This window comes from Brassica rapa, chromosome A05 (assembly GCF_000309985.2).
Source record: "Brassica rapa cultivar Chiifu-401-42 chromosome A05, CAAS_Brap_v3.01, whole genome shotgun sequence".
In the NCBI taxonomy this organism is placed as follows: Eukaryota; Viridiplantae; Streptophyta; class Magnoliopsida; order Brassicales; family Brassicaceae; genus Brassica; species Brassica rapa.
In genome coordinates, this window is record NC_024799.2 from 14,491,583 (window position 1) to 14,516,886 (window position 25,304).

The window sequence follows — 25,304 nt, forward strand, 5'->3', positions numbered from 1 at the left end:
TTTGTCATTCTAATCAAACCAGGATGAATCGCGATGTAAAGGCTTGATTTTGATACATAAAGTAGTGGAGAATCACTAGGAAGTTGAATAAATCTCATAGGAGTTAGGATGAAGAAGCTATCCACTTTCAAATCAGGTGATCCCAACTTTTGTGTTTGGGAATATGACAACTTCTTTGTCATTCTAATCAAACCAAGAGAATCGCGATGTAAGAAGCTTTGATTTGATACATAAAGTAGTGGAGAATCACCAGGAAGCTGAATAAATCTCATAGGAGTTAGGATGAAGAAGCTATCCCACTTTCAAATCAGTTGATCCCAGTTTTCCTGTTTGGGAATATGACAGCTTCTTTGTCATTCTAATCAAACCAGGATGAATCGCAATGTAAGAAGCTTGATTTTGATACATAAAGTAGTGGAGAATCACTAGGAAGCTGAATAAATCTCATAGGAGTTAGGATGAAGAAGCTATCTCACTTTCAAACCAGGTGATCCTTGTTTTCCTATTTGGGAATATGACAACTTCTTTGTCATTCCAATCAAACCAAGAGAATCGCGATGTAAAAAGTTTGATTTTGATACATAAAGTAGTGGAGAATCACTAGGAAGTTGAATAAATCGCATAGGAGTTAGGATGATGAAGCTATCCCACTTTCAAATCAGGTGATCCCAGTTTTCCTGTTTGGGAATATGACAGCTTCTTTGTCATTCTAATCAAACCAGGATGAATCGCAATGTAAGAAGCTTGATTTTGATACATAAAGTAGTGGAGAATCACTAGGAAGCTGAATAAATCTCATAGGAGTTAGGATGAAGAACGTATCCCACTTTCAAATCAGGTGATCCTTGTTTTCCTGTTTGGGAATATGACAACTTCTTTGTCATTCTAATCAAACCAGGATGAATGCGATGTAAGAAGCTTGATTTTGATACATAAAGTAGTGGAGAATCACTAGGAAGTTGAATAAATCTCATAGGAGTTAGGATGAAGAAGCTATCCCACTTTCAAATCAGGTGATCCTTGTTTTCCTGTTTGGGAATATGACAACTTCTTTGTCATTCTAATCAAACCAGGATGAATCGCGATGTAAGAAGCTTGATGTTGATACATAAAGTAGTGGAGAATCACTAGGAAGTTGAATAAATCTCATAGGAGTTAGGATGAAGAAGCTATCCCACTTTCAATCAGGTGATCCCAGTTTTTTGTGTTTGGGAATATGACAACTTCTTTGTCATTCTAATCAAACCAGGATGAATCGTGATGTAAAAAGCTTGATTTTGATACATAAAGTAGTGGAGAATCACCAGGAAGTTGAATAAATTTCATCGGAGTTAGGATGAAGAAGCTATCCCAGTTTCAAATCAGGTGATCCCAGTTTTCCTGTTTGGGAATATGACAACTACTTTGTCATTCTAATCAAACCAGGATGAATCGCGATGTAAGAAGCTTGAGTTTTGATACATAAAGTAGTGAACCACTAGGAAGTTGAATAAATCTCATAGGATTTAGGATAAAGAAGCTATCCCACTTTCAAATCAGGTGATCCCAGTTTTCCTGTTTGGGAATATGACAACTACTTTGTCATTCTAACAAACCAGGATGAATCGCGATGTAAGAAGCTTGATGTTGATACATAAAATAGTGGAGAATCACTAGGAAGTTGAATAAATCTCATAGGAGTTAGGATGAAGAAGCTATCCCACTTTCAAATCAGGTAATCCCAGTTTTTGTGTTTGGGAATATGACATTCTTTGTCATTCTAATCAAACCAGATGAATCGCGATGTAAGAAGCTTGATTTTGATACATAAAGTAGTGGAGAATCACTAGGAAGTCGAAGAAATCTCATAGGAGTTAGGATGAAGAAGCTATCCCATTTCAAATCAGGTGATCCCAGTTTTCCTGTTTGGGAATATGACAACTTCTTTATCATTCTAACAAACCAGGATGAATCGCGATGGAAGAATTTTATTTTGATACATAAAGTAGTGGAGAATCACCAGGAAGTCGAATAATCTCATAGGAGTTAGGATGAAGAAGCTATCCCACTTTAAATCAGGTGATCCCAGTTTTCCTGTTTGAGAATATGACAACTTCTTGTCATTCTAACAAACCAGGATGAATCGCGATGTAAGAAGCTTGATTTTGATACATAAAGTAGTGGAGAATCACCAGGAAGTTGAAAAATCTCATAGGAGTTAGGATGAAGAACCTATCCCACTTTCAAATCAGGTGATCCTTGTTTTCCTGTTTGAGAATATGACAACTTCTTTGTCATTCTAATCAAACCAGGATGAATCGCGATGTAAGAAGTTTGATTTTGATACATAAAGTACTGGAGAATCACTAGAAAGTTGAATAAATCTCCTAGGATTTAGGATGAAGCAACTATCCCACTTTCAAATCAGTGATCCTTGTTTTCTTGTTTGGGAATATGACAACTTATTTGTGATTCTAATCAAACCAGGATGAATCGCGATGTAAGAAGCTTGATGTTGATACATAAAGTAGTAGAGAATAACTAGGAAGTTAAATAAATCTCATAGGAGTTAGGATGAATAAGCTATCCCACTTTCAAATCAGGTGATCCCAGTTTTGTGTTTGGGAATATGACAACTTCTTTGTCATTCTAATCAAACCAAGAAAATCACGATGTAAGAAGCTTTATTTTGATACATAAAGTAGTGGAGAATCACTAGGAAATTGAATAAATCTCATAGGAATTAGGATGAAGAAGCTAACCCACTTTCAAATCAGGTGATCCCAATTTTCCTGTTTGGGAATATGACAACTTCTTTGTCATTCTAACAAACCAGGATGAATCGCGATGTAAGAAGATTGATATTGATACATAAAGTAGTGGATAATCACCAGGAAGCTGAATAAATCTCAGAGGAGTTAGGATGAAGAAGCTATCCCACTTTCAAATCAGGTCATCCTTGTTTTCCTGTTTGGGAATATGACAACTTATTTGTCATTTAATGAAACCAGGATGAATTGCGATGTAAGAATTTGATTTTGATACATAAATTATTGGAGATTCACTAGGAAGTTGAATAAATCTCATAGGAGTTCGGATGAAGAAGCTATCCCACTTTCAAATCAGGTGATCCCAGTTTTTGTTTGGGAATATGACAACTTCTTTGTCATTCTAATCAAACTAAGACGAATCGTGATGTAAGAAGCTTGATTTTGATACATAAAGTAGTGGAGAATCACCAGGAAGTTGAATAAATCTCATATGAGTTAGGATGAAGAAGCTATCCCACTTTCAAATCAGGTGATCCTTGTTTTCCTGTTTGAGAATATGACAACTTATTTGTCATTTAATGAAACCAGGATGAATCGCGATGTAAAAATTTTGATTTTGATACATAAAGTAGTGGAGATTCACTAGGAAGTTGAATAAATCTCATAGAAGTTAGGATGAAGAAGCTATCCCACTTTCAAATCAGGTGATCCTTGTTTTCCTGTTTGGGAATATGACAACTTATTTGTCATTCTAATCAAACCAGGATGAATAGCGATGTAAGAAGCTTGATGTTGATACATAAAGTAGTGGAGAATCACTAGGAAGTTGAATAAATCTCATAGGAGTTAGGATGAAAAAGCTATCCCACTCTCAAATCAGGTGATCCCAGTTTTTGTGTTTGGGAATATGACAACTTCTTTTTCATTCTAATCAAACCAAGAGAATCGCGATGTTAGACGCTTGATTTTGATACATAAAGTAGTGGAGAATCACCAGGAAGTCGAAGAAATCTCATAGAAGTTAGGATGAAGAAGCTATCCCACTTTCAAATCAGGTGATCCCAGTTTTCATGTTTGAGAAAATGACAACTTATTTGTCATTCTAATCAAACCAGGATGAATCACGATGTAAGAAGTTTGATTTTGATACATAAAGTAGTGGAGAATAACTCGGAAGTTTTATAAATCTCATAGGATTTAGGATGAAGAACCTATCTCACTTTCAAATCAGGTGATACTTGTTTTCCTGTTTGGGAATATGACAACTTATTTGTCATTCTAATCAAACCAGGATGAATCGCGATGTAAGAAGCTTGATGTTGATACATAAAGTAGTGGAGAATCACTAGGAAGTTGAATAAATCTCATAGGAGTTAGGATGAAGAAGCTATCCCACTTTCAAATCAAGAGATCCCAGTTTTTGTGTTTGGGAATATGACAATTCTTTGTCATTCTAATCAAACCAAGAGAATCGCGATGTAAGAAGCTTGATTTTGATACATAAAGTAGTGGAGAATCACCAGGAAGTCGAAGAAATCTCATAGGAGTTAGGATGAAGAAGCTATCCCAAATTCAAATCATGTGATCCCAGTTTCCTGTTTGGGAATATGACAACTTCTTTATCATTCTAACAAACCAGGATGAATCGCGATGGAAGAATTTTATTTTGATACATAAAGTAGTGGAGAATCACCAGGAAGTCGAATAAATCTCATAGGAGTTAGGATGAAGAAGCTATCCCACTTTAAATCAGGTGATCCCAGTTTTCCTGTTTGAGAATATGACAACTTCTCTGTCATTCTAACAAACCAGGATGAATCGCGATGTAAGAAGCTTGATTTTGATACATAAAGTAGTGGAGAATCACCAGGAAGTTTAAAAAATCTCATAGGATTTAGGATGAAGAACCTATCCCACTTTCAAATCAGGTGATCCTTGTTTTCCTGTTTGAGAATATGACAACTTCTTTGTCATTCTAAACAAACCAGGATGAATCGCGATGTAAGAAGTTTGATTTTGATACATAACGTACTGGAGAATCACTAGAAAGTTGAATAAATCTCCTAGGATTTAGGATGAAGCACCTATCCCACTTTCAAATCAAGTGATCCTTGTTTTCTTGTTTGGGAATATGACAACTTATTTGTGATTCTAATCAAACCAGGATGAATCGCGATGTAAGAAGCTTGATGTTGATACATAAAGTAGTAGAGAATAACTAGGAAGTTAAATAAATCTCATAGGAGTTAGGATGAATAAGCTATCCCACTTTCAAATCAGGTGATCCCAACTTTTGTGTTTGGGAATATGACAACTTCTTTGTCATTCTAATCAAACCAAGAAAATCACGATGTAAGAAGCTTTATTTTGATACATAAAGTAGTGGAGAATCACTAGGAAATTGAATAAATCTCATAGGAATTAGGATGAAGAAGCTAACCCACTTTCAAATCAGGTGATCCCAGTTTTCCTGTTTGGGAATATGACAACTTCTTTGTCATTCTAACAAACCAGGATGAATCGCGATGTAAGAAGATTGATATTGATACATAAAGTAGTGGATAATCACCAGGAAGCTGAATAAATCTCAGAGGAGTTAGGATGAAGAAGCTATCCCACTTTCAAATCAGGTCATCCTTGTTTTCCTGTTTGGGAATATGACAACTTATTTGTCATTTTAATGAAACCAGGATGAATTGCGATGTAAGAATTTTGATTTTGATACATAAATTATTGGAGATTCACTAGGAAGTTGAATAAATCTCATAGGAATTCGGATGAAGAAGCTATCCCACTTTCAAATCAGGTGATCCCAGTTTTTGTGTTTGGGAATATGACAACATCTTTGTCATTCTAATCAAACTAAGATGAATCGTGATGTAAGAAGCTTGATTTTGATACATAAAGTAGTGGAGAATCACCAGGAAGTTGAATAAATCTCATATGAGTTAGGATGAAGAAGCTATCCCACTTTCAAATCAGGTGATCCTTGTTTTCCTGTTTGAGAATATGACAACTTATTTGTCATTTTAATGAAACCAGGATGAATTGCGATGTAAAAATTTTGATTTTGATACATAAAGTAGTGGAGATTCACTAGGAAGTTGAATAAATCTCATAGGAGTTAGGATGAAGAAGCTATCCCACTTTCAAATCAGGTGATCCTTGTTTTCCTGTTTGGGAATATGACAACTTATTTGTCATTCTAATCAAACCAGGATGAATAGCGATGTAAGAAGCTTGATGTTGATACATAAAGTAGTGGAGAATCACTAGGAAGTTGAATAAATCTCATAGGAGTTAGGATGAAAAAGCTATCCCACTCTCAAATCAGGTGATCCCAGTTTTTGTGTTTGGGAATATGACAATTCTTTGTCATTCTAATCAAACCAAGAGAATCGCGATGTAAGAAGCTTGATTTTGATACATAAAGTAGTGGAGAATCACCAGGAAGTCGAAGAAATCTCATAGGAGTTAGGATGAAGAAGCTATCCCAATTTCAAATCATGTGATCCCAGTTTCCTGTTTGGGAATATGACAACTTCTTTATCATTCTAACAAACCAGGATGAATCGCGATGGAAGAATTTTAATTTTGATACATAAAGTAGTGGAGAATCACCAGGAAGTCGAATAAATCTCATAGGAGTTAGGATGAAGAAGCTATCCCACTTTAAATCAGGTGATCCCAGTTTTCCTGTTTGAGAATATGACAACTTCTCTGTCATTCTAACAAACCAGGATGAATCGCGATGTAAGAAGCTTGATTTTGATACATAAAGTAGTGGAGAATCACCAGGAAGTTTAAAAAATCTCATAGGATTTAGGATGAAGAACCTATCCCACTTTCAAATCAAGTGATCCTTGTTTTCCTGTTTGAAAATATGACAACTTCTTTGTCATTCTAAACAAACCAGGACGAATCGCGATGTAAGAAGTTTTATTTTGATACATAAAGTAGTGGAGAATCACTAGGAAGTTGAATAAATCTCCTAGGATTTAGGATGAAGAACCTATCCCACTTTCAAATCAGGTGATCCTTGTTTTCTTGTTTGGGAATATGACAACTTATTTGTGATTCTAATCAAACCAGGATGAATCGCGATGTAAGAAGCTTGATGTTGATACATAAAGTAGTGGAGAATCACTAAGAAGTTGAATAAATCTCATAGGAGTTAGGATGAAGAAGCTATCCCACTTTCAAATCAGGTGATCCCAGTTTTTGTGTTTGGGAATATGACAACTTCTTTGTCATTCCAATCAAACCAAGATGAATCGTGATGTAAGAAGCTTGATTTTGATGCATAAAGAAGTGGAGAATAACCAGGAAGTTGAATAAATCTCATATGAGTTAGGATGAATAAGCTATCCCACTTTCAAATCAATTGATCCCAGTTTTCCTGTTTGAGAATATGACAACTTTTTTGTCATTCTAACAAACCAGGATTAATCGTGATGTAAGAAGTTTGATTTTGATACATAAAGTAGTGGAGAATCACTAGGAAGTTGAATAAATCTCATAGGAGTTAGGATGAAGAAGCTATCCCAATTTCAAATCATGTGATCCCAGTTTCCTGTTTGGGAATATGACAACTTCTTTATCATTCTAACAAACCAGGATGAATCGCGATGGAAGAATTTTAATTTTGATACATAAAGTAGTGGAGAATCACCAGGAAGTCGAATAAATCTCATAGGAGTTAGGATGAAGAAGCTATCCCACTTTAAATCAGGTGATCCCAGTTTTCCTATTTGAGAATATGACAACTTCTCTGTCATTCTAACAAACCAGGATGAATCGCGATGTAAGAAGCTTGATTTTGATACATAAAGTAGTGGAGAATCACCAGGAAGTTTAAAAAATCTCATAGGATTTAGGATGAAGAACCTATCCCACTTTCAAATCAAGTGATCCTTGTTTTCCTGTTTGAAAATATGACAACTTCTTTGTCATTCTAAACAAACCAGGACGAATCGCGATGTAAGAAGTTTTATTTTGATACATAAAGTAGTGGAGAATCACTAGGAAGTTGAATAAATCTCCTAGGATTTAGGATGAAGAACCTATCCCACTTTCAAATCAGGTGATCCTTGTTTTCTTGTTTGGGAATATGACAACTTATTTGTGATTCTAATCAAACCAGGATGAATCGCGATGTAAGAAGCTTGATGTTGATACATAAAGTAGTGGAGAATCACTAAGAAGTTGAATAAATCTCATAGGAGTTAGGATGAAGAAGCTATCCCACTTTCAAATCAGGTGATCCCAGTTTTTGTGTTTGGGAATATGACAACTTCTTTGTCATTCCAATCAAACCAAGATGAATCGTGATGTAAGAAGCTTGATTTTGATGCATAAAGAAGTGGAGAATAACCAGGAAGTTGAATAAATCTCATATGAGTTAGGATGAAGAAGCTATCCCACTTTCAAATCAATTGATCCTAGTTTTCCTGTTTGAGAATATGACAACTTTTTTGTCATTCTAACAAACCAGGATTAATCGTGATGTAAGAAGTTTGATTTTGATACATAAAGTAGTGGAGAATCACTAGGAAGTTGAATAAATCTCATAGGAGTTAGGATGAAGAAGCTATCCCACTTTCAAATCAGGTGATCCTTGTTTTCCTGTTTGGGAATATGACAACTTATTTGTTATTCTAATCAAACCAGGATGAATCGCGATGTAAGAAGCTTGATGTTGATACATAAAGTAGTGGAGAATCACTAGGAAGTTGAATAAATTTTCATAGGAGTTAGGGTGAAGAAGCTGTTGTTATGAATCGCTTAGAAACTGAGTAGTTCATCTTGTTAGATTAGGATCATGATGCATAAGAACCATTATACTGTTAAATGGGACTTAATGAACTGTCTTGTGCTGTTGTGGTGATGATTGATTGGTAATTGATACTTGTATATTTGGGTGTGTAGTCCCATGAGTGGTTGTGATTAAAACTAGGATGCTAGAAAGAAGTGAATGCTAAGATGATAGATGACTATTGATTGCTAATGCTACTGTAAGTGAAACTTGAGTGCGATGTGTAATGTGTGTGACACCGATAACGGGTGGCGTCTAGTGAATGAGTTCAAGTACGAGTCTAAGTGTAAAGGGTAAGTGAATGGGAATGAGAATGGATAAGTTAAAGTGAATAAGGATGTGAAAGGATAAGTGAATGTATAAGTGAATAACGTTAAGGTTAAGCATGGGTTTGGGAAATCATATAGAATCTAGAGGGAGTACGTGGGGTAGTAGTTCTACGCTAGGCACCCATAGGAACTGTGGTGGAATCCACAGGAATATGGGGTAGTGGTCTAGCGAGAGCTACCCACGGAGAAAAGAGAAAGACGAGCCAACCGCGAGAGGTGGGATATAAAAACGTGTATTGTAGAGTTCTTAGTTCATGGTCGGGTATATGGGTGTTAAAGGTGTCATAAGATTGAGTCGGTCTTGTACATCGAGTCGGTTAAGTTTATGGTTTGACGTGCGTGGCAATGAGTGAGATCATTGTATTGATTGATCGCGAGGTTGCTAGAAATGTATAGAATTGAACGCATGGAAATAAATGATGATGATATGAAATGATAGGATTCATTAACTGATTGTAGTGGCTAGTCAGCCCTAGATCCCGCGTAGAGTAGTATAAAGTGTCATGCGGGCAGGCTGGTCTAGAGTCACTTCACTTAGTAACTTGTTGCTCATCCCTCCATTTCCATTTCCATGTGCACTGGACTGTAAGTAGAAGTATATGGATGTGGGTGTGACGGTATTTCAAAAAAGGTTATGCATCCGTCGACTCTTGAGACCAGTAACGGGACACATAGGGTTGTCTAAATGAGTAGACACGTGTCCATAAAGCCCCTTCGATAACCCCTGTCGGACGCCGGGGGATCAGGCCGTTACAAGTACTATGATATTAGATCTGCCATCCGTCCTTCAGCCATACAGAGGCAAGACTTTGAGTTGAAGCCTCAGTACTTTACAGCCGTGGGACAGACACCCTACTGTGGGTTATCACACGAGCATCATATAGACCATCTGGAGAGGTTCAAGGATCTAGTTTCTGCTATCAAAGTCAATGGAGTCCTTGAGGACTATCTGTTTTGCAAGCTCAGCTGAGGTCCTACAGAAGTTATCACACGAGCATCATATCGATCAACACTTTCTCAGGACCAACAAGCGACAGCTGAGGTCCTACAGAAGTTGATCGACTATTCTTATATGTTTAAGTTCTAGAATATCCATATATGCTTAATAGTCTATATCTCTATAATCCTGATTTTCTGAATAGAAACCCTAAATCTAACGTCTCCCATATCCCCTATATATTAAAAGAGAAGCATTACAACATTAGAAGTATGACACGTGTCGTCATGAGAATGATTTTCGAGAGTTCTTAGAAAAGTAAGTTGGTCTATCTAAATATAAACTATAATTTTCATTAAACTCATCATAAAATCATTTATTAGTATTAAAAGTTATTATTCGCTCTTACCTTAAATGAAACTACGGAATTACCTAATGTTATTAAAATATATATATGCAATTAATGATTTCCAATAACAAATATTTGCTAACAATTTTGTATACACTCAATCATTTTTGTTTAAATATATGTTATTAAAATAAATTACACAATTGCATTAACCATATAATAAGAATTAGATTTTTTCGTGTGTTTTGTATTTTGAATTTTTTAAAACGAGTATAAATTACTAAACTGTTAAAAGTCTCAAACAAATTTTTTTTATCAATGGTTTCAATTTTTTGTTATAAGAAGATATAAATAGTTATAAGCCACATGAGTAAGAAGTCTTATTTAATAAGTGTTTATATTAATATATATATATATATATATATATATATATATATATATATATACTATTAAAGCAGAATCTCTATTAAGATTATGCCATTAGTTTTTAATTTATTTACATTAGCATGCCATTGCTTATTTTTAGAATCTTTTTAATTTATTTCACCCATTTAATAAGGAAACAAATCTTTTGAAAATATTTTTTTTACATATACAAGTTTGTTTAGATTATTTGTAAATAATAATTTTTTAGTTCGTTTATAAATAAGCAATTAATTATTGCTATTAGTTAGTTATTTTTAACATTAAATAGCTTATGGGTTTATTTAAACTAACATATCTCATTTTACAGCACAAAATTTTCTTTATTTGTCTTTTCAGCATCCTACTATATAAAAGGGACTAAATTCAAGGCTTTTGGGACTATACACCTCAGCCAAAATATTCTCATCCAAAAAAAATTAGAAATATATGTCACTTAGAAAATAATTAACTAGCATAGACTTTTGATATTTCTAGAAATTTCAAATTTGTAACTGCTAATTTATTAATAAAATCATATATCTATATTGAATTATGTTCTATTTTTAATTGTTAGACTTCAAGGGTAAATAAATTATTAATTTATAATATATATAGTTTATAACTTTATATTGTAGTTATAAATAAAGAAAAAAATAACCGGGGAGGGTGAAGAAGCTCATGTAAAATTATGTAATTAAAATGGTAAAATGGTGAGTGTGATGAGGTGAATCTAAGAAAATTTGTTGTATAAATTATGGTGCTTTCTTCGTCCACTATAATGATTTAAAATAAAATATATATTCACATAAATAAGTCAATATTTGTTGTTTTTTTTTGTAAGATGTTAAGATTATCATTTTCTGAAAAGTTACACTGTTGTTTTTAAACAACTTATTACAGCAAGGAAACAAAAACAACCAACAACAACTCAAGGTAAAAAAAATTCTTAAGGAAGTCTTATACAAGAAAGATAAAAAGAAGTAGAGAAGAGGAGAAAGAAGAACTTGTCGGGTAAGAGAGGAGACGGTCACGCATCATACGGTCGAGAGAGGCAAGGATGACTGATGAAGGTGAGGAGACAGCTGTGAACACACGAGCATTACACTCTTTCCACAGCAAGTAGATGGCTGACTGAAAGTAGAGCTTGATGACTGGAGTAGCATGCGCATATGCGTTGACGCGAAGTTAATTGATCCAGGCTGCAATAGAGTGTAGATCAGCCGGAGAAGAAATCCAAACTTCAGCAGCAAAAGACTCCCATATCAAGCGAGAGAAAGAACACTCAAAGAAAAGATGATGATGAGTCTCTATTTCCAGATTACAAAGGACGCACGTTCCTGAGACATTTAACCCCCAACGCCTCAAGCGATCCTTGGTTGGCAGTCTTCTCCGCAAAGCCAGCCATGATATAAACGCATTACATGGAATATGTTCCTTGAATCAAATAGTCTTGTGCCAATATTTGTTGTTGATAGTGTTTATATTCTTTTCTGACATTAATATCTATATTTTTTAGTAAACTGATCCAAAGAGATTAGTTTGTGGAGTTAACCAAACGAGGATTATAGTGTTTACTTTGGCAAAGTAATAGGTTGAATATAGATGGCGTGCATGCTTTTTCACATGGAAATCTGCACATATATTAAAATTGTAAGATTTGAATCATAGAGAAAATATAGTGTATATGACTGAAGTTGGGCCATTCTAAAACTAAAGATGACTAAAATTCTTCTTTGTCAAAATGCATAGATGTGAATCTTATATGAATAGAGTTCTCCATTGCTTATAGCAGTGTAATAAACTCTGTGTGTAAAGGAGAAAAAAATGTTATATAAGTGAAAACAAAAATTATGATTTTTTTTCTTGTGCCTATAGCCTCTTCGCAATTTGAAGAAGAAAGAACATATTGTGTGAAAATCTTTGGCTCGGTCAAATTTTATCCAGTTGTTTATAAAACTGTTGTTATCTGATTCATATAATTTTTCAGTGTTGATTTAAAAGCCCAAAAAACCCATATGTACTGACTTTTTGATATATTTTTTTCTGTGATTTGAATTTAAAAAGAGATAAAACTTTCGATAAGTTATGTAAACTCAGAACAAGTATTTAGCTTTAGAAAGCATTTACACGTTTCAAACTTATAATATATACATATATAATGTTTAAAATTATGCATATAAAACCTGTATAAAATGTGCATGGATATGTTTCTCTTCTTTAATGTGTTAATCGTACTATATATAACATTATTTTAAAATTTCAAAAAGTTTTTGTCACATACAAAAAACCATCAATAAAAAATATAATTCTCCATCTACAACAAGAAAAATGAAAAATTATAAACATATAAATTTAAATTAAGAAAAACTAACATTGGAAAAACAAGAAGTTAATGTAAAAGAAAAAACCGACAAATAATATTATAAACAAAATAAATTTATAAGACACAATCCGCGCGAAGCGCGGAAAAAATCTCTAGTACAGTATAAAATCAGTTAGAAATTTAAAGGGATAATTTGAAAAATACTCTAATTATCTTTTAAATTTTGAAAAATACATTTCCTTTTTTCCATTTTTGAAAAGTACACTTTCTTGTATGTGATAAGACTTTTTTACCCTAATTTAAGTTATAGTTTATAAATTTATTAATTAATTCAAAATTTGAAAATAGTATTATAATTAAACTAATAGAAATAAAGTTATTATATTAATAGTTTTATTGTTTTCAACTATTATTCGTGACCTTTGCTGGTATTTCCATTGTTGAAGTTACTGACTACCACTTAGTATTTTTATGACAGAGGACGATAAATGAATTGAATCTCTTTTCTCTGTCTGTTCATCCATTTTTACATCATTAAAGTACACAATTTCACGTTATAAGATGCGCTCCCTGTGTTTTAAGTTTGCAAAAGATCATCTCTACTAAAAATTTGTCTTGTCCTAATCCAAGCTGAAATTTACAGTAAATAATAAATTGCGATAAAGAGAGAAAAAATACATCCAGGCACTATTTGATTCTCAGACCTTTGTTTTTTTTATCTGGGTCGTTTCATGTGTGTATATTGTATGTGAGTATAACAAAACATAAACACACTTTTGGGCAAAAGAAGAGATCATTTAGCTATTTAGTAAATAAGTTGTATGCATCATTAACTAATTGTTTTTGTTAATTAAAGGATCCCATGGAAAGGGATATGGTTAAATTGTGATGATATATGCTGTAACGTTTGTTTAAGAAAATGGTGAGTGAAGATTATCTACTTTATATTGTCGTAATATATTAGATATAAGAGTATTTTCTGAAAAGGAATAAATAAAAAATTGATTGTTGATAAAATTTTAAACGTACTGTTTTATGTTTAAAATTAAAATTATTAGTTAAGATATCAGATAAGTATAAACATTAAAATTGGATAGTTTAGTCATTTCACTTATAAATAAGTGTAGTTTTCAAAAAAAATTAGACAAAGTGTAGTTTTAAAAATATAATCTCATCTAAAGTTATTTTTCCAAATTTTCCCAAATTTAAACCATATAACTTTATTTAAATAAAATGATTACTATTTTCATAGTATTAATATTTCTATAAAATTGGTTCTTTAGTATTTCCAAATATAGTTAGATAAACGAAGTAATTTTTTTGGAATAATTGATAAACATGAAAAATTATTGGGTTAGACTAATAAATTTTCATTATATAAATTAGATAATTTAAATCAAAATATTTTTATATAATAAAATATTATAATATTTATGGCATCGGAAACATATATATCCAAAAAAAAATTACAAAAATATTAAAAAATTTAATATATATTTTTGCATAGTATATCTTTAGAATAAGCTAAAAATTTAATATACTTTATAGTATATATGTGCCAAAATAAAAATATTAAGAAATTATAAAATAAAATATCAAAAATTAAAGTTTTGTTAGAAAATAATCCCGCGATTTGAAATCGCGGGTCAAAATCTAGTCATTTAATTAAACTACATCCCCTATATATTAAAAAAGAAGCAATACAACATTTGAAGCATGACACGTGTCGTCATGAGAATGATTTTTGAGAGTCTTTAGAAAAGTATGTTGGTTCATCTAAATATAAACTATAGTTTTCATTAAACTCATCATAAAACCATTTCTTAGTATTAAAAGTTATTATTCATTCTTTTTTTATATAAAAGCTATGGAATTACCTAATGTTTTTATAATATATATATGCAATTAATGATTTCCAATAACAAAGATTTGCTAACAATTACTAAATTGTTAAAAGTCTCAAACAATTTTTTGTTATCAATGGTTTAAATTTTTTTGTTATAATAAGATATAAATAGTTATAAACCACATGAGTAAGAAGTCTTATTTAATAAGTGTTTATATTAATATATATATATATATATCATTTAATTAAACTACATATCATATAAAATCCAAACTATATATTGAAATTTACATTTAGGCATGGGCATTTCGGGGTTCGATTCGGTTGGGTTAGGGTATTTTGGGTATCGGTAGTTCGGGTAGGGGGTTAGAGGATTTATTTACTACTTGACATATTTTCGCTTCGGTTTATTTCGAATAGTTTTAAGTTTGTTTCGGTTCGGATAGTAAAATTAGGAACCTGAAAATACTCGAAAAATCAGTTCTCATTTGGTTTCGGTTTCGGTTCGGGTCGTTTGGGTAGTTCGGATAGTTTGGGTAAAATATCGGTTGTTTAGGGTAAAAAATTAAAAAAAAATTAGGATGATTTAGATAAAAAAAAATAGACATTTCAGATTACTTTGGATATTTCGGATAATACTATCTGGATAGTTTCGAATTTTGGATACTTTCGGCTAGTTCGGATACTTTAAAATAATTTAGTTATTAAAATTTTTTGGTACTTTTGATAGATTTTTAAATTATAAATATATATCTAACTATTTTATATGTATATATATAATTAATAGTGTTATATATCCGGGTACCCGTTTGGTTCACGGTTTGGTTCCGGTTTGGTTTAAATATAGAAATATAGGAACCGTTCGGATATTTGAGGGTCTCGATCCGGTTCCAGTTTCAGGTATTTCGGTTCGGTTGCAGTTTGGTTCTTCAGTTCCGGTTTTTTTTCCCATGCCTATTTGCATTGAACAAATGTTGAGACGATAACTAATATTTTAATTTTAAAATTTGCATTCAGTTAAAAATGATTATAACTTACTAAAACTATTAGACACCTCAAATTAATTTTTTTTTAATGGTTTAAATTTTTGTTATAAGATAACAATAATCATAAAACCATATGATTAAAAACTTCATTTAATAAACAACTTTACTAAAAAAATATTTTATCTATTTTTTTTTGAAAAACTACTTTATATCTATGTTTATCATTTAAATTTAATTACATAATATAGAATGGATAAAATTGATTTTTTATTTATTTACCTTAAAATGATTGTTAATAAACAAAAGTGATTGTTTGATTTATATGTGCAAGCCAATTTAATTATATACGTAATATTACCGATTTCTCAATATTTTAATATATATCTATTATTTTATTATTTCATAATAAGTAGAAAACATAAAATAAATAATAATAATATATAAATATAGTTTGTATATAAAATGTTTATCTCACGCAAAGCGCATATCTTAACCTAGTCTGTTTTAAAATCCCATTAATCAATCGAACAATTACTTGTTCACTCATGTTCATTTACATTTAAATCATTCAACTTAGCTTAACTACATAATTAGATATATCTATTATATGTCTTAGCTCCTTGGGAATTCGATCTCTAAGTGCTACAGCTCGATCTTTTATTTGAGAGAGTAAATCACTCCTTAAAGTAATTTGAGTGATATCAGAGAGAAACAAAATGGTAAACAAAGGTTTTCTGGAGAAAAACGTAAGATTTTACAGTAAATCAATTCTAAGATTTTGAACATTGTGGTTGTGGATAATTGTTGGGTAATATGAAGATTATTTTTGTATGCAACTTAACTTTCATGGAAAAAAATAAATTTTTACATGGCAAAATTGCAAATATTGTCCATCTCACAAAGTTTTTAGAGGATCTTTCATCTATATCTAAAGGTAGACTTGACCTAACTAGCAAATTAGAAACTTAAAAATTGTCCAATTTGCCAATTATTTCATGTAAATTTTAGATCAGGTCGATGGGTTCGCATTGAGTTGGGAAATTTTCAGTCAGTTTGTGTTCTGACTTCAAACTAATACGATATTGTCTAATTTTTTTAGTTGGAAATCGCAGGAAGTTCTCATTCAGATGATACTGTATTTTTTATGAGCTCCTTAATATATTATTACAAAGTATTAGACAATTAGCTCGATTCCGATCATCCGTGGATCGAATGTAAAATTCATATATAACTTCTAAATAGGCATGGCTTCACGTGATATACACATAATAATCCCGACGATTACGCCTGATGAAGTCAAAAGTATAACAGAACATAAACATATGAATACACGCATGTGTCATCAGCATGAGACGCCAACCTGCATGCAAGGATGTTTGTACACATTTTCGAGTTGGATAAATTATTCAAAATTATTATAAATTACTATATTAGCTTCTTTTTAGAACCATTCTTTTCCAAGTGGGTTTATACAAAAGTTTTTTCATGAACTAAGGGAAATCAATTAGCGTGCTGCTCGTAACGATCCAGCTGTTTTAAGATTTATGGATTTAATTTCCCATATAATGTCGACCTTTCTGTTGAGATTTGCAAGGGCAGTGTAGATAATCTTTCTTTCTTTTTTTTTTTGTCAAAGGGGGCAGTGGAGATAATCTAAAGCTTAAAATAATAAGAAGAGAAATTTGATTCTATCACTAAAAAACTATAATTCATTAAATAGTAATATCAATCTTTAGGCTATGATATACAACATATAATGTGTATTAACTGCCACTTTAACCTCTTCGTATGTACACATGAGTTGTTTTTTTTAATTACAAAAACTAGATTTTGATCCCTTCGAAAGCGCGGAATTTTTGAATTATAAAAAAAATTGAGATGAATTAGTATGCTGGAATTGTTGTATATTGTTATATTACAAAATTGTATATAATCAAAGGAATTTTTTTTTTATTATATAATTTATGAATTATTTGAAAATTTATATGTACAATATTTTGTAATTTTTTCTCTGGCATATACATTTTATCAAGACGAAAAAAACAAACTGAAACCAACCCAAAGCTGAACCAAACCTTTGCATCCAGGACAAAGTACCAATAAAGGTTTGGTTCAGTTTTGGGTCTAGGGTAAAGTACCAATTGTTTGGACCTGAATGTCTCCAATCAAGGTTGGATCCTACCTAAGATCCATTGTGTACACATAGTACCCAAAATGTTTTATGTATATTAGGTATATTTGCGTATTTCGGATATTACTTTGGTTATAGTTTTGGATTTTGAGTAAAATTAAGATTACAATTAATTATATCAATGCGTCCGAGCGGGTATTTGTTTTTATTTTTAGAAGTAAATAATTTTGAATTCTTATAGTAACGAAAGAATATTATGATATAAGGCTTACATTTTCTGTAGAATATTTTTAAAATGATTATATTCTAATAGTACAAATATTATGATATAAGGCTTACATTTTCTGTTTTCTAGTTATAATCTTATAATATAAAATGAATTTCTCACGTCAGTCAATGGTTAAAATCAGTGAATATTACAAATATTTAAGATTTTTTATAAAATTTAAAATTAATTTTACAAACATTAAGAAATTTAAATTGAAGACGTGAGGTGTATATCGGTTAATATATATTGAACTGATGTAAGAAATGGTAATATGAACTTGATCAATACTTTTTTTAACTTGATCAATAGTTAAAAAATATGAATGATATAGTATATAGTTTATTAGACTCCATCCTGGTTTAGTAATATGAATCTAATTTGGAATATAAACTGGTAATGGAATGGTTATTGCAAATTAATAATAACTCGTTCCTTTTCACAGGTTTATATTCCATTTATTTCATAATTGAGTAAAACTGTGGTGGATGTCGTATATTTGAAAATGGCAATATATATACTTACCTTTACTGTGAGCCATTAGGTATGCTTGGATATAGGCAATTATTATGAATTTGTGATCCATGATATTAGAGATTTTCATTAACTTTTCACGGTAACACAAAAGATAAATCAGCATAGTTAGAATAATTAAATGTATAGTTAGAGAAATATAAAGTAAAATAAAAAAATAGTTAAATCTAATGAAAAGGTGCAATAACATTTTTTATGATATTAGAGATTTTCATTAACTTTTCACGGTAACACAAAAGATAAATCAGCATAGTTAGAATAATTAAATGTATAGTTAGAGAAATATAAGGTAAAATAAAAAAATAGTTAAATCTAATGAAAATGTGCAATAACATTTTTTAGGACTCATTCTCTTTTAATAATATTGATAGTTTCCCCTAAAATCTAAATCAATTTTAACTTTATAAAATGAAATAATGTAATTTCGAAATTTAAATGTAAGAAATATAGTGTTTCTACATATTATATTTTTTAATTTTAAAAACAGATATATATATATTTTTTTAAATTAATTTATATTACCTAAACTAAGGGTTTTTTACGTCGAACTTCCATTCTGTTACTCACACTTAAAGTGGTCTAGATAACCAAACCGGAATAGAACAACCATGTAATTTTCTATGGAAGGTCTTAGCAGTCTAAGCTAAAAAATCAGAAATCTGGTTGTGCGTTCGTATTACATGAATGATGTTGAAGTCTGGGAAACATATCTACAGCGTCTCTATCCTCTCTAATTCCGTCGCAAAACTTGGCCTAGCATGGGGTTCCTTAATCATTGCAATCAGCTTCTTACAGTCTGTTCCAAAACTATGGTATGTCGAATGTTGAAGCATATTCTCCATCGCCCATCGCAGTACTTATATTTCTGAATGCAAGGTTGATTCGCGTCAAGTGAAATTCTGTATCCTTATAAGTTGAATGTTCTCACCACTGTCTATTCAGACTCATCTACATCTACTAAAGTGAGCAGATTGATGTCCATGATCCTTCCAACAAGTAAATATTACCCAAGCTTATGACTTGGAGTTCAATATAACCCATACATTAATATATTATAGTTCAATTTCAGCTTAAAATGAGATTTCTCCATTAAATTACGAAATATATAATAAAAATGTAATTTTACTCTATCTCTCTCTTCCCTTTCATCTCGTTTGAATTAATTGTTATACTTCAGAGTCACACAAACTGTTCTGTTTGTACATAAAAAAAATCGATTAATATTATGTAAGTACTGATGGCCAAAAAAAATTACATTCACGCGTATTTCTCACATTTACTTGTTGTGAAAAAGAAAAATGTCCTCACATGTACATACATACTTGTCACATTCTTTGCATATGGTTACTGTTTTTCAATTTTGTTTGTTCTTATGGTTAATAAATAAATTATTCATAGGAAGAAGAAATACAAGCTTTGCTCGCTTTCCCCGCTTTACTGGGGATCCCACGTTTGTTCCACTTTCATCAAGCGGCTAAGCTTTGACTACATAGGAAAACACTTAAAGACCACTCATATAAATCACTGTCACATGTGCATTTTAATAGATGATAAGAGGAAATTGCAGTAGCCCTGAAGTAACTCTTAGATGCTTTTAAAGCGGAAGAGATGTTTTGGAAGCAGAAGAGTCGGGTGTTTTGGTTGAGAGAAGGAGATAAAAATATAAAAATATTTCATGCTTTGACGAAGTAAAGAAGAGCAAGAAATAAGATCACACAGCTCTTAGATGAGAATAAAAATATTGTTGAGGACGAAGAAGGACTAGTAGCCATTGCTACTAGTTACTTTAGGCAGATTTTTGAATCATCGAATCCGGAGGAAATTGAGGAGACGCTAGCTCAAGTGCCAACGACGATAACTGGTGCTATTAATGACAACCTTACAGCTCTGGTCTCTGAATGAGAGGTCAAATTAGCATTTTTTTGCCATGCACCCAGAGAAGGCACCAGGACCAGACGGGATGACTGCGCTTTTCTACCAGAAATTTTGGGATATAGTAATGGAGGATTTAACTCTTATGGTTAATAGATTCCTTTTTGAGGGGACGGTGGCGAATGGACTGAATGATACAAATATATGTCTCATCCCGAAGATAACAAAGCCTAATGCAATGGCTCAGTTTAGACCCATTAGCCTGTGCAACGCCAGCTACAAGATAATCTCTAAAATCTTATGCCAGAGGTTAAAAAAGTGCTACCAGGTTTGATATCGGAAACCCAGTCAGCCTTTGTTGCTAGGAGACAGATTTCAGATAATGTTATGATCGTTCAGGAAATGTTCCACGCTTTGCGAACAAAACCAAGTGGGCAAAACAAAAGGATGGCCATCAAGACAGACATGAGCAAAGCATATGATAGGATGGAGTGGTCTTTTATCGAAGCTGTCCTGCGCAAGATGGGTTTCTCAGAAACTTGGATCAGTTGGGTCATGCAATGCATTACATCGGTAAAATATAAGGTTCTCATGAATGGAGAGCCAAGAGGTAATATTATTCCAGGTAGAGGACTACATCAAGGAGATCTTTTGTCTCCTTTCATTTTTATTCTATGCACGGAAGCGCTCGCTAGCCTTCTTAATCATGCAGAGATCCAAGGGAAGATAACAGGGATGCGTGTTACACGCACATGTCCGTCGGTATCCCACCTTCTCTTTGCTGATTATAGCATTTTCTTCTGTAAGGCGGAGCCCCGTGAATGTGAAGAAGTAATGAAAGTAGTCAGGAAATATGGTAAAGCATCTGGTCAATGCATCAACTTTGACAAATCGTCCTTACTCTTTGGTAAGCGGATTAATGCAAATACTAGACAAGAGATTAAAGATGCACTTGGGATACAGAATGAAGGAGGAATGGGAACATACTTAGGTATTCCCGAAGACATAAGCGGATCTAAATGCAATTTTTTTGCATTCCTGAAAGATAAGCTGATGCATAGAGTGAATGGATGGACAGGTAGATGACTCTCAAAAGGTGGAAAAGAAGTGCAGATTAAATCCATTCTGCTCGCTCTTCCGACATACGTCATGTCGACTTTCCTGCTCCCATTGGAGTTATGTGAAAATTTAGCCTGTGCCATCGCCCAGTTCTGGTGGAGCTCGAACCCACCAAAAAGAGGAATACATTGGGCGAAATGGGAAAAAGTCTGCCTACACAGAGAGGAGAGTGGAATTGGCTTCCGATTGATTCACGAGTTTAATCTGGCGCTTTTGGCTAAACAACTATGGAGACTAGTACAGTTTCCTGATTCTCTGGTGGCTCGAGTCTTACGGGAAATATATTATAGATTGAGCTCTCCATTGAGAGTAAACGCTGCTAGCAGTCCATCCTATGTGTGGACTAGCATTTCTGCTGCAAGGAAATTGCTATTACTGGAAATTAGACAGAAGATACACTCAGGTTATTAAGTTAAGGTATGGGAGGATCCATGGATTCCATCGAACCCCGCGAGGCCAGCTGTCCCCATAGCCCCAGTTATGCATCCTAATATGAGAGTAAGTGATCTTATTGATCAGGGATTGAAGGAGTGGGATGTGGGACTATTGGAGAACTATGTTCATCCTGAGGATATACCACTCATAAAGAGTTTGGCCATAAGCTCAACTCATCGCCGTGATACTTTTTGTTGGAACTTTACAAGAAATGGCCAATACACGGTCAAATCTGGATACTGAGTGGCTCAGAATTTATTAAAGTTAACGGAGGAAAAGGAAGTTTTGGAGCCAAGTATTACAAAGCTCCAAGCTTTTGCGTGGAAATTGAAGGCTCCTACGAAGATATGTCACCTTATATGGCAGTTGTTAACTGGTCATGTGGCAGTAACGAGGAACTTAGTTAGACGTAATATGAGGTGTGACAATTATTGCCCAAGATGTGGAGAAGCAGAGGAGACCGTCACACATGCAATCTTTGAATGCCCACCAGCTCTTCAAGTGTGGTCTTTATCATCAACTCCGACATGCTCAAATATTTTCCCGGTATCGAGCGTCTACACAAATATGGATTATCTATTCTAGAGGAAAAATAGTATCATTGCGCCAAAGCAAGATAAGGATCCTTATCCCTGGATAGTATGGTACATTTGGAAGGATATGAATGAAAAACTCTTCAGGGGAATAGATAGAGATCCTTTGGAACTAGTTAGATATGCTGAGAGTGAATGTCAAGCCTGGTTTGATGCTAATGAAGTGGTACAAGCAGTGGCACAAGATAATATAAATGAGGAACCCCAAGTCGTAAGCTTGAGAAATATTTGTTTGTTAGATGGATCTTGGATATCTTCTGCTAACTTTAGTGGATGTGGCTGGACATGGATGGATAGTTCTGGGAACACTCAGCTTATGGGGACAAAAAACTTTCCTCGACGCGAATCAGCCTTGCATTCGGAAGTAGAAGCACTGCAGTGGGCGATGGAGAATATGCTGCAACATTCGACCTGCGAGAGCTTTGGGACAGACTGTAAGGAACTAATTGCAATGGTAAAGGACCCTCAGGCGTGGCCAAGCTTTGCGATGGAATTGGAGAGAATAGACACGCTGCAGATATGCTTCCCGGATTTCAACATCATTCACGTTCCACGGGCGCACAATCACACTGCTAATTTTTTAGCTAAGACTGCTAGATCTTTCCGTGGGGAGTTACATTTTGTTGGTTGTTCTATTCCGGTTTGCTTACCCAGACCACCTCAAGTTTGAGTAATAAAATGACCTTTTGACATCAAAAAAAAAAAAAAAAAGATGACAAGAGGTTCCACCTATAAGCGGATATATTTTTATTTTAATAGTAACTTTTAAATTAACATGAGTCACATATATATATGTTTTTCAATTTTAAATTATTTTGTAAATAAATGCAGTTTCAAAACTTTATAAAGTTTATGTGATGAAATTGTACTATTTATGTGCTAATTTTTGTTTACAAATATAACTGTATATTAAAAATAAATATTATAACATTATTTTTTATTTAAATTAATTAAAAAAATTATGTGATTTTTTTTTTAATTTAGCATTCTAGATATGTTGATATGTGACTCAATTAAATTAACCAATACAAAAAAAATTAAATTTAATATGTCAACATGTTACATTTATTTATTTTATGGAGATTTAGTAACTAAAACATAGAATTTTAAGATATATGTATTGTTTATGATTTGCAACAATAAATAAATATATTTTCTGGAATATGCTTTGAACTTTTTAAATATGAGTATATATACTACGATTGGTTGGAAGGTTTTACGCAATCATATAACCCAACATAATTATACTGTCACTGTAAAATAATAGGACGATAATGTCATAATGCAATCATATAAAGCGGTTCAAATGTCTATGGTATGACTTAAGGCAATCAAAATTTTATGTAAGATACCTGTTGGTATAAACATTTGAAAAAAATTATAATGTGTTTGACAAATATGAAACGAATAGCATGATTTTCTTAAAAAAACAAAAACGAATAGCATGATTATGTACTTACGTAGTGTATCCTATTTATAACCGGAAAAAATTTCTCTCCTCTCTTGAAAGAGAATTTTTCTTTCGAACCTCCCTTGTTATCAAACCCATATATTTCACAAGGGAGGCTTCGATTCTGTTTTGTATTGTAAATTTTTAATCCTCTGGATTGATTATTTTCCAGCAAGTTCTAGCTTTCAACACTATTAACCAAATTACCTCCAAAGTTAAGCTAAATGACTATAACAAAGCACTGAGTAGGAGGCAACTCACTATTAGGTAATACTTAATTGGTTTTATTGATCTAGTATTTATGTTGGTTTTCATTTATTTATTACAGGTCATAAAAAAAATCCGAGTAGACGATTGCCGTGAGTATCGACTGATGAAACACTGCTAACATTGTTCGACAAAACAACACCTGCCACGACCGATATCAACACCTTTACATCGGTCGACATCCATTACAGTCTGGTATATCGTTCTAACTTGTTACATTGAGTCCTTATGATTTAGTTATCATCATAACTCTGACCGAATATACACAGGGGACAGTGTAGTTTAAGTCTGGGGGGAGGTTTACTGATAGTAATTTATTTATGAGTTTTACTAAAATGTTTAAAAAAAAATTTTTATTGATTCAAAAAGGGGATAATGAACTTGACTTGCTATCTAACCACTCTTTAGCACCATTCTAGACTTACTGATTGCAGATAGTACTAAAGATACTAAAGTGTATCAACCTCTCAACTATTCACACTTGCTGAGATTGTTTGAAGGAACCAAAACTGACCTCCAACACTAAACTTGACACAACTGCTTGTCTTGGGGCTTGGTATACATGGGATCAGATTCTTCAAACAAGTCTGGAAGGTAAAGCCTAGTGTAGATAGATTTATTACCCTCTTTCTCTTTATTTTCAACACATAGATTTAAAAAACATTCAAATTTAATATATATATATATATATATATATTAAAGATTTATTAGGAAGGGATTCAAAAAGGACTTGGTGGCTACAACCATTAAGGTTTGCTTTATAAGAATTCTATAGGTAAAAGATTAGAACATGACTTGGTGGCTACAACCATTAATGCTTGCTTCACAAATAATCCTAGGATATAGGTCAAAAAGAAGTGAACAGGACTTGGTGGCAACCACCATTAAGGCTTGATTC